General features: G+C 41.0%; 1 protein-coding gene and 1 pseudogene across 1 annotated transcript in view; one reads left to right on the forward strand and one right to left on the reverse strand.

The window, feature by feature from the left end:
* Positions 1-14,311, forward strand: part of NEBL (nebulette) — a 389,368-nt gene that overhangs the window by 139,025 nt on the left and 236,032 nt on the right. The gene's annotated exons all lie outside the window — the stretch shown is intronic.
* Positions 4,623-6,475, reverse strand: LOC105552136 (annotated as a pseudogene).

The following is a 14,311-nucleotide window of genomic DNA, read 5'->3' on the forward strand; positions in this document are numbered from 1 at the left end:
TGTTTGTGTATTTCCGTGATCAATATCAGCAACAGCACAGGGAATAGATTCTCTTCCACCAGCTCATATTTTTCTTAAAGAGCATGTAGGGGTGTGTGTGTGTGTGTGTGTGTGTGTGTGTGTGTGTATTAATTTCTCGCCTTTTACAGGATAATTCAAAATCTAGGTGACATATTCCAATAGCCGATAAGCATTTCATAGTGGGGTAGGTCAGGTTTACCGTGTAATCCCTTTGATAATGCCTTCTTTTATAAATACATGAGAGAAGTTACAATTGAGTCCTGCTGAGGAAGTAGATCAATAGGTGGCAAGTTGTTTGACCCTTCGAGTCAGAAAGAGAATTTGGTAAATTGTTAGACAGGTTATTGACTGCCCTTTAGAGAGCCAGGGGTTTGGATTCTGTAACTCCTTTCAGCTGGGGCTTGTATTTCACGTATGAGAGGCCTACATTATCATAATCCATTTTTCGCTTTTATGTTATCTATCAGCAGCTCTCGTAAGTCAGCTTTCTGAAGGGCATTCCCCATTTACGTGCTCTAATTCACTGTCTTTTAAAAAAATTATAAAATTGATGTTTTGCAACCAGAGGCATTATATGTGAGTTGTTTATGGAGGTGCTGCTACACGGAAGAAGATTAGTGGTAGAATTAAGAACAAGATGATGGCTGTGGAAGGAAATTCATGAATAGACATCGCATCAATGCTACAGGAAGATAGGCTCAAGAAGCATGTTAGACCCCAAAATCCTGGAAGAATGTCAGGCTTATAGTCATTATAATTATGCCTTTGGCTGATGTTGAATAGTGTTAATGGTACACTACCAAATTTTTACTTAAGTGGCTCGATTAGGTAGAAAATGCCCAGATTGACCCCAATATGTAAAAAAGATATTATCTTAAAATGTCTCTACCTATTAAACGGTGATTGTTCTGGTACTGCTTAAATGGGAAATCTGTGGAAATATGTAGAATTGTTGCATTTATGTTATCATGAGACTTAAAACATTTAATGGGATAATTTCTTCATTTATACAATGTTACACACCTGAAATAATAACCCAATTCGGATTATTTTTGTAAATTATTAATAGCTTATACCATTTCCTAGGACATTTTATTCGTTTGAGTTTTTAAAAAATTCTTTTTTATTCAAGGGAAAAAATGTTTCGTTTTTCTTGTTATCTCATATAATAGGCTGTTTTGCTTTACAGTTCTGAAACTAACAGACAGAATCTTTTATGTGCAATGAATTTGAGTTTTAAAATCTTCTTATAGGGAATAAAATATGAAGACTAGTGAAGTGAGTATGTGTGTACTCTGTCCTGGAAGAAGTGAGTGAAGGAGGCCCAGGGCTTGGCTTTTGGGGGTTCAGGCCTTCTGCAACTTGGGCTTCCAGTAGGAAAGAAAGAACATTGTAGGAGAGAAACTGCCCAGGTAGCAGAGGCATCTGCAAAAGCCAGTGCCCAACTCCATTCTGTTCTTGCTGCGGCAGCTTGGAGCTGGCTTCAGTTCAGATTTTCTAGGCATTGGAGGAGGTCTTCCTTAAACAAATCTGTTAACATTTTTGTTTTGGGGAGAACACAGCGCCACATAGATGTAAATTCACCAGTTTATATTTCTGCCTGAAGCTGCTGCATCTCGCTGCTCCCCTGGACCTCCCATGCCAGCAGGAGTAGGCGCGGTCTTGGTCCATCCAATCTTCATCGCTATGCCTGGTTTCTATCCTGTGGTCCTCTGGCTGTTTGTTCCTGTTGTTCCCTCTGCCGGGGAAACCTCTTTGTTTGAGCGTGGGGCTCCTTGGGCTTCTGCAGCTCCGGGCTTTCCCTTCCTGGGGTAGTTGTGGTGGCAGCTTTCTCATGGTGAGCAGGTGATGGCTGACCCCCGTAGGGTTTATCATCATCCTCTCTCTCTCTCTACTTCTGTCTCTCTGCCTCCACCCTACTGACATGCTGTTTCCTTTTCTCACTACTTCTGGGCTTACATGCAGACATCCTCAGTGAAGCTAACTCAGATGGGACAGACGTCCATGAAGAGAGCCAGTGTCACAACAGAGAGAATCGTTCTTTCTTTCTACTACTCTGTTCTCATTCCATATGGTGCATGTGGGCATCATGCTTTTTTCCCACATGGGATCTGTTGGAGGCAGGGTGATGGTCATCAGTGCACACCGCTGTGTCCTAATGGTAATTTGTAGCCAGGTCTGCTCTGATCTTTCAGATGCCATTTTTGATTGGTGAGTGCCATGATGTACAGGTGTTAAGTGGTTTGAATACCACCCCTGCATGGAGACATGACTAGCATCATTGTCACAAATTCCATATTTCGCATATTGGATATCTTTACTCTGTTTGTATTTTATTGCATCACCCAGCAAAAATAGGGAGAGGGTGTTGAAATTTCTCATTATATTGGTGGAATGCCAATTTTCCCATCTTACCAATTTTGCATTCTATGTATTTATATGTATAAGTATGTATTTAAAAAATTTTTTGAGGCTAATATTAGGTACATTTACACTTAGAATAATACTTTTTTGGTGAATTGAACCATTGAACCTTAATCACTACATAGTGTCTCTATTTTTAACACTTTTATTTTATTTTTGTTTTTATTTTTTTATTTTTTTTGAACTGTAAAGATCAAGTTTATTTGGAGAAAACAAAAAACCCACAACCCAAAGGATGGGATTTTATATCTCAAGACATCTCCCAGGTAATAAGTCTACAGATTGTAAGTCATTTTCATAGAAGATATTTTTGTACAAATTTTACATGTATTCATGAGTGGGACATTAATCAATCCCCGTTTCCATTTTAACAGGGGGGCAAGGTAGGGCAGAGGGAAAAACAGTTTTGGATACAACCATTTGGAAGGAGAGTAGACATGAAGAGGCAAACCCTAGCTTTTCATTATCTACAATCAATTTTTTTTTCTTTTAAAAAAAAACCCTTTCAATGTTCAGTATTTCTTTAAAAGCCCACTTAGCTACTAGCCAATCCACACCAATTATTTAAATTTACTTGGTACACACCTTTGTCCGTGGCTAAATTATGTTCATTATGCCCACTGCTGCAGCACGCATAAACCAACACCCCTACATGGCCGAACAGGGCCTGATCTAGGATTGGTGGGAGAAGGGCTTGCAAATCAAGACCAAGATCGAGGTGTCATTTCTCTGCTAATACTGTCTATGAGGCAGATCCCTACAAAAATGCATATAAAAGCAGGCAAGTTTAGCTACTGTGTTGCAAGAGAAACCAGGACCTTTTTAAATAGTTCTCTTCATTACCATTTATTCTCTCAAGGGAAGCTTAAAAGAAAAAGAAAAATAAAAAAACAACACATTGGTCTGGCCACCTCATAAATCCAACAAGCATTGGTGTGGCATTTCAGTGGAGAAGGAAACTTGGGGGGAAAAACACACCAAGGTTGTAAGAAAGGCTCCCAATTTAACTGTCCCAGTCCCTATTTATCTACCTTTATTCACCACCAAGACCATCCATTATTCTAGAGCACTCTGATCTACAAAAGGGGTCAAAGCGTCAGGAGCAGGCAAGGAGTGAGAACCAAAAGACATCAAGAAACTGATTTGCTTGAGAAAAGCAGCGATTCTTCCTTTCACAGCTCTCCATGGCTGAGAGAGAAAATGCCCAAGAGGTCATCTATGTGACCTAGAGACTGCTTTTTGGGAGGTTAAGAGTAGCATGAAGAACTTAAGATGACAACAAGAGTCTAAATTTTTAAAGTTTCAGGGTTTCAACAGAATGTGGATATATTTGAACTTTCAAAAAACACAGTGTTTAGAAAGGATAAAACCAGGACACACAAAACATTGAGAGTTACCACGACCCCCAAGTGCTTCCGGCTCCGGGAAATAACCATTCATGTGTTTGCTGGAGGTCACAATTTTCCCCTATTGCCTGGTGCAAAATGACTCATCACCTCCCCAAAGCTTCTTTTCAAACCATGATTTTCCCATTTATTTTAGTCCAATGCAGTCCTATTCTTTATGGCTTGTAGACTCACTCCCAACTACCCCCCTGGGGGGTAAAAAGAAAATGAAGGAATTCCCCCTAGGCTGGCCCCCAAAACTCAGAATTAAATAAGAGGAGGGGCTGGCAGCCTCCTGAAGATTAAAACAGCTTGAGGCTAAATCTACCTTTCCAAGAGTGGAAAATTTATTCAGATAATGTTAGAGAAATCACATATGCCACAATAGGATGAAAACAGAAAGGTAGAAATCTCACATTTTTCCTTATACCTTCCTCCCCTACTGCCCAACCAGATTCCAGATGCTATATCACTGTCATTATCATTTCTGCTAAATGGAGACCCCTAGGCACTAATCACACTGGCAACTGTATGGTGACACCACGCACAACAACTTTTCCACTAAAAAGCTGTAGTCTCTTTCTCTCTGGCTATGCTGGTGATTCTCCAGTTAACTTCAACACTTTAAAGGCTGCAGAAGCATGCGAAAGAATTTCATTTTTTTTTTTTAAAGGCAAGAAAGGTCTCCAGGAGATGATGAGTTTTACTTTGTCTTGTCTGCATAGAGGTTTAATTTGCTCTCAAATGTTCCAGGGTGGAGAGAAAATAGGAGAAAGCACAGGATGTCAAGGTTTATTCGGTGTAATCTTCTCCCTTGTTTTCATCTTCACCATCAATGGAGAGAGCAGAGTACCTGCTTGCAGAACTGAATTCGGAAGCTGGGTTTTCCTCAGGTTTCTTTGGCTCAGGTGCAGATCTGGAGTCTTGATCCTTTTTGCCGTCTTTCCTATCTGACTCCTTCCCGTGGTCTTTGTTTCCTGGGTCTCCTGGACCACAGCTAGAGTTCCCAGTGTGGTCTTTTGGGACATTCATCCCACCTACTTTATTTCATCTTTCCTTGCTGGTCTTTCCTCAGATGGTTGAGCTGGAGTTACCTTTCCCCCACCACTTGTAGGGTGTTGGTGCTCTGTGTCTGAGTTCTGAGATGGGGCAGGAGGGTTAGAACCTCACTTCACCCAAGCATTCTCCTTTGGTGGAGGGGCTGGCATTACCTTTAGGGGCTGATCAGGTTTGGGAGATTTAGAAGTTGGAGAGTGACAATCTTTCTTCTTATTGAGTGTTTCATTTTCTAGAGACTCCTCACCCTCTCTTCTTCCTGCATCCTGGTCTGACTGACTTCTGCTGGGTGTGGCGGAGGTCCCAGTCTGCGATGACTCACTTCCTGTCCTCGACCGTTCTGGTTCCTGAGTTTCTTCACTTCGCCAGCTTGAGTGTCTCTCTCCCGAGGCCGTCGTTCTAGTTTTGGCTCATTCAACTGACACTGCAACTTCTCTTGTTCCTTCTGTAGCTGTTCTTCCACTTCTCTTTCTCTAGCAGCTGTATCAACGGGCTTTGCCCCTCCAAAGACAGAAGCAGCTCGACTGGAGTGTGATGTACTAGCAGAAGAATCATCTCCCTTAGGAGTATTATGAGGCTTTAGATTCAGTTTGGGTCTTTGGGTGGGGACCGTCTATCATCACACCTATAATCATCCCGAGAGTAATTATCTCTGGAGCTGCACGACCCATCATCCCGTCTGTTGTATCGGTCTTCATAGCGGTCCCTGCTTCCTCTGTAGTCATCGTCCCTGCGGTACCCACTGCCAAATGCCCTCTGCCACTGCCTATCCAGCAATCATAGCCTCTAGCATAGTCTCTGCTGCCTCGGTCATCATAGTGATCCCTACCGCCATATCGATCCATACCCTGGCATGGGCCATCCGGATACTCATCCCAATACCCATTGCCATATCGGTCTGAATCATAACGATCTCGAAACTTGTCTCCAAAGCTATCATCACCCCTTCTAGGCGGGTGGTCATCAAAGCTGTCTGTGGCAGAACGAGCCCTCCAGTCTGTATCTGTTTTGTCAGAATCCCGATTTCTATCACGGCCAAAAGAATGATCGTCCCTGTCTTTATCCTGTGCTTGATCAGCAACGTCCACTCCAATTCTCCTGTTACCTAGAGACTCTTCACTGAGACTCAGGGCACTGAGCAGGGAATCCAGGTCCTCAAATTCAACATGACCAAAACCTTTCAACCTCTCTGGATTGCTGGGTTCACGTGGTAAACGCACTGCCCTGATACTTAATCCTCTAAAGAATTCCTTAATTGACTCTTCTGTCACATCATAGGGTAGGTTCCGTAGAAAAGCAGTGTAGGGGGGCGATTTGGGAAGAAGGCTGCAGTCGATATTGGGTTCCCGAGCAGCCCGTGGAGCAGTGGGAAGGATTGAACGGTCAATTGCAGGCGCCCTGTACACATTGTTATCATTACTGTGCCGAGTTGTTGAAACACCACCTTCCAGGTCATCTGTTTCATCAGCCCAGCTGACTGATTTGAAAACAAAGGTGCTTCCTCCACCAGTCCCCCCATCCTCAGCCAGAAAGTCTGTTAGGGAGATAGTTTTTCCCTTCTTATTCTTCTTTTTTGCTGAGGCTGCCATGTTGGGAGCAGGAAAGCAACACTTTCATTTTAAAAGGCATTTTGTCTCATATTAGTATAGCTATTTTATAGTGGAATTAAAAAATATGGCAATGTCAATCTTTTAGCTGGCAAGTATTGCCTATTTACATTTTTATGATTATTGAATTGTTTCTTCCAACTGTTTAATTTCTATTTGTCCTGTTTATTCTATGCTTTTTCTCTCTGTTTTCATTCTTTTTTTAAAAAAAATTATATTGAGTTAGATTTTTGGTTCTTCTAAAAAATTTGATATTTTACCTTTTGTAGGATTTGAATTTATGTAATCTTATTTCCATTCTTTGTGATTATACTTAAAATGTTATTGCATATGTTTAAACAAAATCTAAAATTCAATAATATTCTAACCTTTCTCATGAAGAATAGAAAGATCTTAGAATACTTTAATTCTCATACGCCCTCTCAACTTATTGTCTAGTATTTTAGCTTTGTCTTTAAAAAAAAAAATCCTACATAGTAGACATTGTTATTATTCCACACAATGTGTGTGTGTGTGTGTGTGTGTGTGCCTGTGCATGCCTGTGTGCACATTTACATTTTATTTGCTTGCCACTCTCCTTTTTTGCATTTTAGCTTTTCCTTCTGGAATTATTTTGTTTCTTTCTGACAGTGTATCCTTTATAATAAGTAGCTTCATAGAAGACCTGATGGTGGTAATCTCTCTCAAAGTCTGCTTATTTTTAAATGTTTTATTTCTCATTCTTCTTCTTTTTTTTTTTTTTTTGAGATGTTTGAGATGGAGTCTCACTCTGTCGCCCAGGCTGGAGTGTGGTGGCACAATCTCAGCTTATTGTCACCTCTGCCTTCTGGGTTTAAGCAATTCTCCTGCCTCAACCTCCTGAGTAGCTGGGATTATAGGAGTGCACTACCATGCCCAGCTAATTTTGAATTTTTAGTAGAGACAGGGTTTTACCACATTGGCCTGGTCTCGAACTCCTGACCTCAGGTGATGTGATCCACCTGCCTCGGCCTCCCAAATTGCTGGGATTACAGGTGTGAGCCACTGCACTCGGCCTATTTCTTATTCTTTAAAGATAATTTTGAATGACATAAAACAATCATTGTTGCTACAAAATGGAGTGGTTCAGACTTAGGAGGAATAATTAAAATTACATTTAAACATTCTATCATCTTCCTGCATCCCTAACAGTTAGTTATGGTCTTGGTCCTCGGGCAAAATGACTTCCTTGGTTAAAATCAGAATGTGAAACATGGTGCCAACCGAAGAGATTGGTCTGTCTCCTAACTCAGAGAGGAGGAGCTAAAAAGCCAGTTTCATGATGTGAGGTTAGAACTTTTGCTTTTTAAATGGTCTTAAAAAATATGGCCAGGTATGGAGGCTCATGCCTGTAATCCTAGCACTTTGGAAGGCTGAAGTGGTTGGATTCCTTGAGCCCAGGAGTTTCAGATCCAGCCTGAGCAACATGGTGAAACCCCATCTCAACAAAAATTACAAAAATTAGCCGGGCATGGTGGCAGTTGCCTCTGGTCCCAACTACTCGGAAGGCTGAGGTGGGAGGATCACCTGAGTCCGGGAGGTCAAGGCTGTGGTGATGTGTGATCCTGCCACTGCACTTCAGCCTAGGTGACAGAGTGAGGCTCTATTTGAAATTTTTTTTTAACTATAAAGTTGTATATTTTTTAAAAAAATAGATAATATGTTAAATGTGTTAGTATACCTCTTCCTTTACGAATGAAAGCTTGTTATGCACAAAGGGGCCTGTGCTGGGGGTCCCCAAGAACATCCTCAGGTTTGATGATTCTCTGGGAGATTTCACAAGACTCAGCATACAGTCCCGCTTATTCATGTGGCCATGATTTGTTATGGTGAAAAGATGCAAAGCAAAATCAGCAAAGGTAAAATGCATGGGGACAGGTCAGGAGGAAACGAGACGCTTGTTCCAGCAGAGCCACACGGGATGCGCTTAACTCCTCCAGCAATGAATTGTGACAACCTACGTCAAACACTGCCAACCAGCGAAGCTCCTTAGAGACTTAGTGCCCAGGGGTGGCGGAGAGGGGGAGTGGGTTATCACCAAATTCCAGACACCCACAAAGAAAGCAGGTGTTTAGCTGTTTGTACAAACAGCTTCAGCACAGTGAACCACTCTTGGTGGTTAATGATGGTAGAAAACCCTCCCCAAACCCAAGTTCCCAGAAACCAGAGAAGGGCCATCCTTGTAAGCACGCCTTTCAAACGCTAGCATGCAGCCCTGCCGTGTTAACTCATTTTCACGTAGAGCCCATGAGGAAATCATCATATAGCAACAAATTCTTTTGACATCTGAATTCTGCTGTCAGATCCTCTAGTTTGAGTGTAAATGCGACAGTGGTCAGGTAAATGGAAAGCCAGAGAAGGTGGACTTAAGTGCTCAGGAGGGAGAAGATGGAGATGGATATAATTGACTTAGAATATGGCAAAAGATTAAGAGGGCGTCGTGGCTGTTTGATTTCACCAGGAGACAGGAATGAAAACAAAGTTTAGAGATTTGTTAGAGCTAGAAGTCTTAAAATGAGTGGTTGCCTATAATGTTAGAGATTTATATCTATTAAACAAGGTTCATTGACTTCAGCACGGTTGACATTTGGGACAGGATAAGTCTGTCAGGGAGGGGCTGTGCAGTGTACTGTAGGATAGCTGCATTCCTGGCCTCTGCCCGCGAGATGTCAGTAGTATTTTCCCCTCCCTACTCACTCCCAAATGTGACAACCAGAAATGTCTACAGACGTTGCCTATTGCCAAATGTCCTCTGAGGACAGTATGAAAACACGGGATTTACAGAAAATAAATCCATGAAGATCTTAGCTTTATATGTCTGAGTTGTTCACTAATATTTCACATTTACAGTAGTTTTCCATTTATAAAACTTTTTTCATCTGATTCCAGCAGCAACTTCATGAGAGAACCAGGAATATTTTATTCCCTCTATATAGATGAAGGTCGTGAAGCACAGAGGTTAAATTACTTTTCAGGAGAGCAAAGAGAAAGTAGCAGTAGTTAGTAGCCGTAGTATTAATAGTAATAGTAATGATAATATTATAATTAATGGTAGACATTTTCTTGAGTGCCTACTATGAGCCACAAATGGTTTCAAATGATTTACACGTGTGAATTTTGCAGCAAGCCTGAATTGTGCTATTGTTATGTTTATCTTATAGATGAGAAAGTTGAGGCCAGAGAGAATAAGAAGCCTAACCCAAAGGCACACAGATGGAAGGTAGACTAGCCAAGTACAAACCCAGGCACTTTGACTCCTGCGCTCCTATAAGCACTGGATTCTGGATAAAAAGAGAGTGTTTCTGGGTTCTTGCTCTCCCCAGTCATGTTCTTTCTCATTCCCATCTCCATGGAGGTTGCCATTTGCTTACGTTGCTTCTTGCATTTTGACGAGCTCTGGTCTAGTGATTTGCATATAACTTTTCCTGTATTTTTAACAACTGAATGTCACAGAGAAAAAAAATTTGAAGTCATCTTTCTGTGACCTAACTTTGCTATTTCAGATGCAGTCTTCTATTATTATCTTGATTCTCTCTCTCTTTATTTTTAATACAGCATTTTATGGAAATCTGGATTTGTTGCAACTGTCAGCTCAGTCTTGATACACACACTTCAGCCAATTCTTGCATAGCTCATCTAAGAGACTTCTGTTTATGATGCTAAACATTTCAGCATGTTCCCCACATCTCTCAACCAGCTCTGAATGCGTTACATGTCATATTTCCACAATTATGTTTTGTTTTCCAGGAAACTTATGAATGTGTCAATTCATCCATTCCTCCCTTTGTTTGTTTGTGTGTTTTTTTTTTTTACTTGCTTCCTGTTTCTCTTTGAACATCCATTTCTAATGCCCTGTGTCTTCTTCCTACATTCTTACTCTTAATACGGAGGAGGAAAAAAGTGTTATTTTTCCTCTAGGCCTGGTGGAGAAATCTTCTGTTTTCCTTAAGAATTCTGTTCAAGACAATTTTTTAGGAAGACCTTTCACAACCTTTTAAATGCGGTGTTTGAAAAGGACTTTAGAACTATTTGTATGGTGCCACCGATTCGTGTTAGATGCTTGACTTCTCTCTTCTATAATCACACGAGGACCACCGGCCCCTCAGTTTATTTCTGTATCTGGTTTTCTTTTCTTTTTCTTTTTTGCTGGAGAGGTGGAGTTGTGGGTGAGTGGAAGCCGAGATTGTGACTTCAGAGTAGAGTGTTGTTGGATTAGGTTAGATGGACATTACTACATGGACATAATGTTGAGAAATCCAGTGTTTGATGGGATTTTCAGATGTGTTGAGTTTGAAATTAATTAGGTTCCTATAGATACTATAATTTTTATTTCCAATATAAGGCAGTATGAGTTGCCATCTCTGTAATTACACTTATTTCTTCTGAGTCTTATAGTCTCAACTCATGAGGCCATCCCACTCTCTCTCAACAGTTAAGCCTTCTTTTGTTTTTTGAAGATCTTATTCTCTTGAATTTTGCTTGTTCTGAATATAATGTGAATCCCCCAATCCTCTTTAATTCATTTTAGTACTCATGACCCCTGGTAGTTTCAGGTATAAATTCCTTCTTTCCCTCAGCATTTATTATTTTGGTTACTAATACTAAATTGAACTTTTTCTCTCCTACATCAAAATTTTGTATACCTTCTTCCTGTTATGCACTTTAGAGAAAGTTATGCTACATATTGATTAACCCACTATTAAAAATATCATTAAATCTTAGGATTTAAAAAGATAATTGGAAAAGGTACAAAGCATTGTCATCTGTTTCTAGTCCTAGATATCAATGTACATTTGCATAGTCTGTTAGTAAGTTTGCACTTTGATCATGAGGTTAGCAGGATATTTTTCTAAAAGACAGCAAAAGCTTTTCAATTTTTTTTTTCCCCAGAGTATTTTTTCCAGATAGAACTTTGTTTGGTGCTCATACCAAACATATCAAAGTAGTGTTTTATTTATATGCATATATTTTATAAGTTCAAATCTATCACCCTTTCACGTTGTAAAGTCAAATGGTGACAACAATTTGATTATTTTCCTGAAATGATGCTTCAAACTTAGTGGTATGGGCAGCAAGTGAAGTTCATTACTATCCAAATAGAATTCATTTTTGTCTTGCATGGAGGAAATTTGTGCACACATAGTGAAGAGGTACAAATTGCACACTCCTCCAACAGTTCACTTTTCAATCTCAGGATGCTCTTTAATTAAACAATTAAGCAGAATTTTATTATTTATTTATTCATTTTTGAGATGGAGTCTCACTCTGTCTCCCAGTCTGGAGTGCAGTGGCACAATCTCAGCTCACTGAAACCTCCGCCTCCTGGGTTCCAGCGATTCTCCCGCCTCAGCCTCCCAAGTAGCTGGGATTACAGGTGCGTGCCACCATGCCTGGCTATTTTTTTTGTATTTTTAGTAGAGATGGGGTTTCACCATGTTGGCCAGGCTGGTCTCGAACTCCTGACCTCAAGTGATCCACCTGCCTCGTCCTCCCAAAGTGCTGGCATTACAGGCGTGAGCCACTGTGCCCAACCCAGAATTTTAAATTAAATGTAAATGGCAGAAGAAGGTTGTTCCCCAAAGCATGCCCCCAAACTGAGTGAAACTGTAAGTTAGTATGAAGGGGATCTTCCAATGGGCTAAAGTTTCTGTAACACATTTGAGAGTGGATTCTAATTACAGTTTAAAAATGGTTAAAATCCATATGTAAAATTTTCAAATTAAACATCATAGAGACCTGAAAATCTCAGTGGCAACTTTATCCCACAGAATACATTTTGTAAAACAAAACACAAGAAAACATGCTCAGTTGTTACTATAGCTTTAAAATACAGCCATACGTAGTTGCTACATTTTAAAGTTCAGTAAAGTTCAACTTTCCAAGCTGGAACTTGCAAATATTACATAACACATCAGAGCTGTCTGCCCAACTTCCTCTGTCTATTGTCTGGAACATAGTTCAGAAGTAGCACTTGGAAGAGTGTGGCCAACATTACCTGCCAGAACTTACTTGCTTGAATCAATAACTCTGGTATTTACCAACATTTTAAACAAACTTGACTATCTAGAGAAGACGAGGCAGAACTGAGTGCTGTGTGTGAGAAATTATCTCCTGACAGGCCAGCGGTTATACAAGTACAATCATCTTGTATGATTTAGGTTATTTACCTTTATAAACTTCAAAAGCATGACTTCTTTGTATCATGGTCTGATAATATCTATTAAGATGACCCTATATTATCAGGAAAAAATATAACTAGGTTTGTTTATACTCTAAGAAGAATCATGTAAAGGGTTTTGAAGGATGTTAATTAAAATAGTTAAAATGAGTCCAGCAGTTATGGGGTTAACTCCAATTACCTGGAACATTGGCTTATATGGGACACTGAATTCCTGAAGAATGCTGGAAAAATGAGACTTGCACGTACATTTTCCTACCATGAATCTGACTCCATGAGAGTTACAATATTTAATCTTTATTTCAGAAGTGCTAGCGTGCTTTGGGTAGGTTTTATCTGCACTGACAAATGATTACTGCATCAGCCTTCTCATGAGACGCCAGGGACAGGGATGCTGAAAAGAACCTTTTACGAGGAGAGTCGAGTTTGAAACAGTGAGGACAGTGAGGACGTTTGAGAAGCCACAGGAAGAGACACATGTGGATACCAGAAAGGAGAGGGGCTAGAGAGGGAGCAGAGGGAACGAGAGGATGTTCTTTGAGGAGCAGCTCTGAGCTCTGTGGCTTTTGTGGCCATGGGGTCACAGCGCTAAAGCTATCTCCTCAGCGCCAGCCGAACATGGAAGCAGTGAGTAGACGGGACGGCAGCTCTGAATCAGTGTTTGAGTCTTTACCCGCACACAGGGAGGAAATGCCATCTCCTCACCACCAGGAGGGTTGTCTGTGAACATGAGACCAACATGCACAAATGTGATGACATGCCTTATAGGACACGCTGAGGTTTGGCTGTAGCCAAGGCTGGGCTCTTTGGGTGGTGGTTCTGTCCCCCTCCATCCCTTCATTTCTTCTGTCCACGAGTAATTATTAAGGTCACACTAGGAGACAGACACTAGTAGGTGCTAGTGATATAGTCAGGAATGTACCTCAGCAAGGGACAAGACAGCCCACCATTGCTGCCACAGGACTTTCGTTGTACTGTGAGGCAGAGGCCTGCCAATAGGAAAAGCCATGAGCGTGATAAGCATTAGCACAGGGGCAGAAAAGTCCATCCGAGGGCCATTCCTGACCCAAACTCGGGAGGCCAGGAGAGCTTCCTGGAGAAAGTGACATCTAAGGCAAGACCTGAAAAATAAACACAGTTTATAAAAAATGGGAAGTGGGGTGGGAAAAGGGATGGATTATCCAGGAAAGGGGAATAACATGTCAGGGGAGCAGAGGGAACGAGAAGGGGGAACTCCGGGGACTGAAGTGATCCCTGCAGCAGAAGTTCTCAGTGTGAAGTCTGCAGAGGCCTGGCCGTGGGGCCTTGGCAGACAGGAGGCCAGACTTTATTCCAAAATCAATGGGAAGGTTTTACTCAGGGGAGTGACGTGATCAGATTTGCATTTGAGAACATTTGTTCTCAGATGAGAAGGGCAAGACTGGCTGGTGCCGTAGTCACCCAAACGATAAATGTGGGAGACAATTAAAAAATGGAGTCAAGATGGAGACATATACACATATATACGTTTATATAAGTAAATATTTGAGATACATTTGCAGATAAGATCAATAGATTTGGTGAACGAGCGATTGGATGTGTGAGGAATCTAGATTACTCCCAGCTTTCTGACTTGGGCAATG

The sequence above is a fragment of the Mandrillus leucophaeus genome, unplaced genomic scaffold, assembly GCF_000951045.1.
Source record: "Mandrillus leucophaeus isolate KB7577 unplaced genomic scaffold, Mleu.le_1.0 Scaffold545, whole genome shotgun sequence".
NCBI lineage: Eukaryota > Metazoa > Chordata > Mammalia > Primates > Cercopithecidae > Mandrillus > Mandrillus leucophaeus.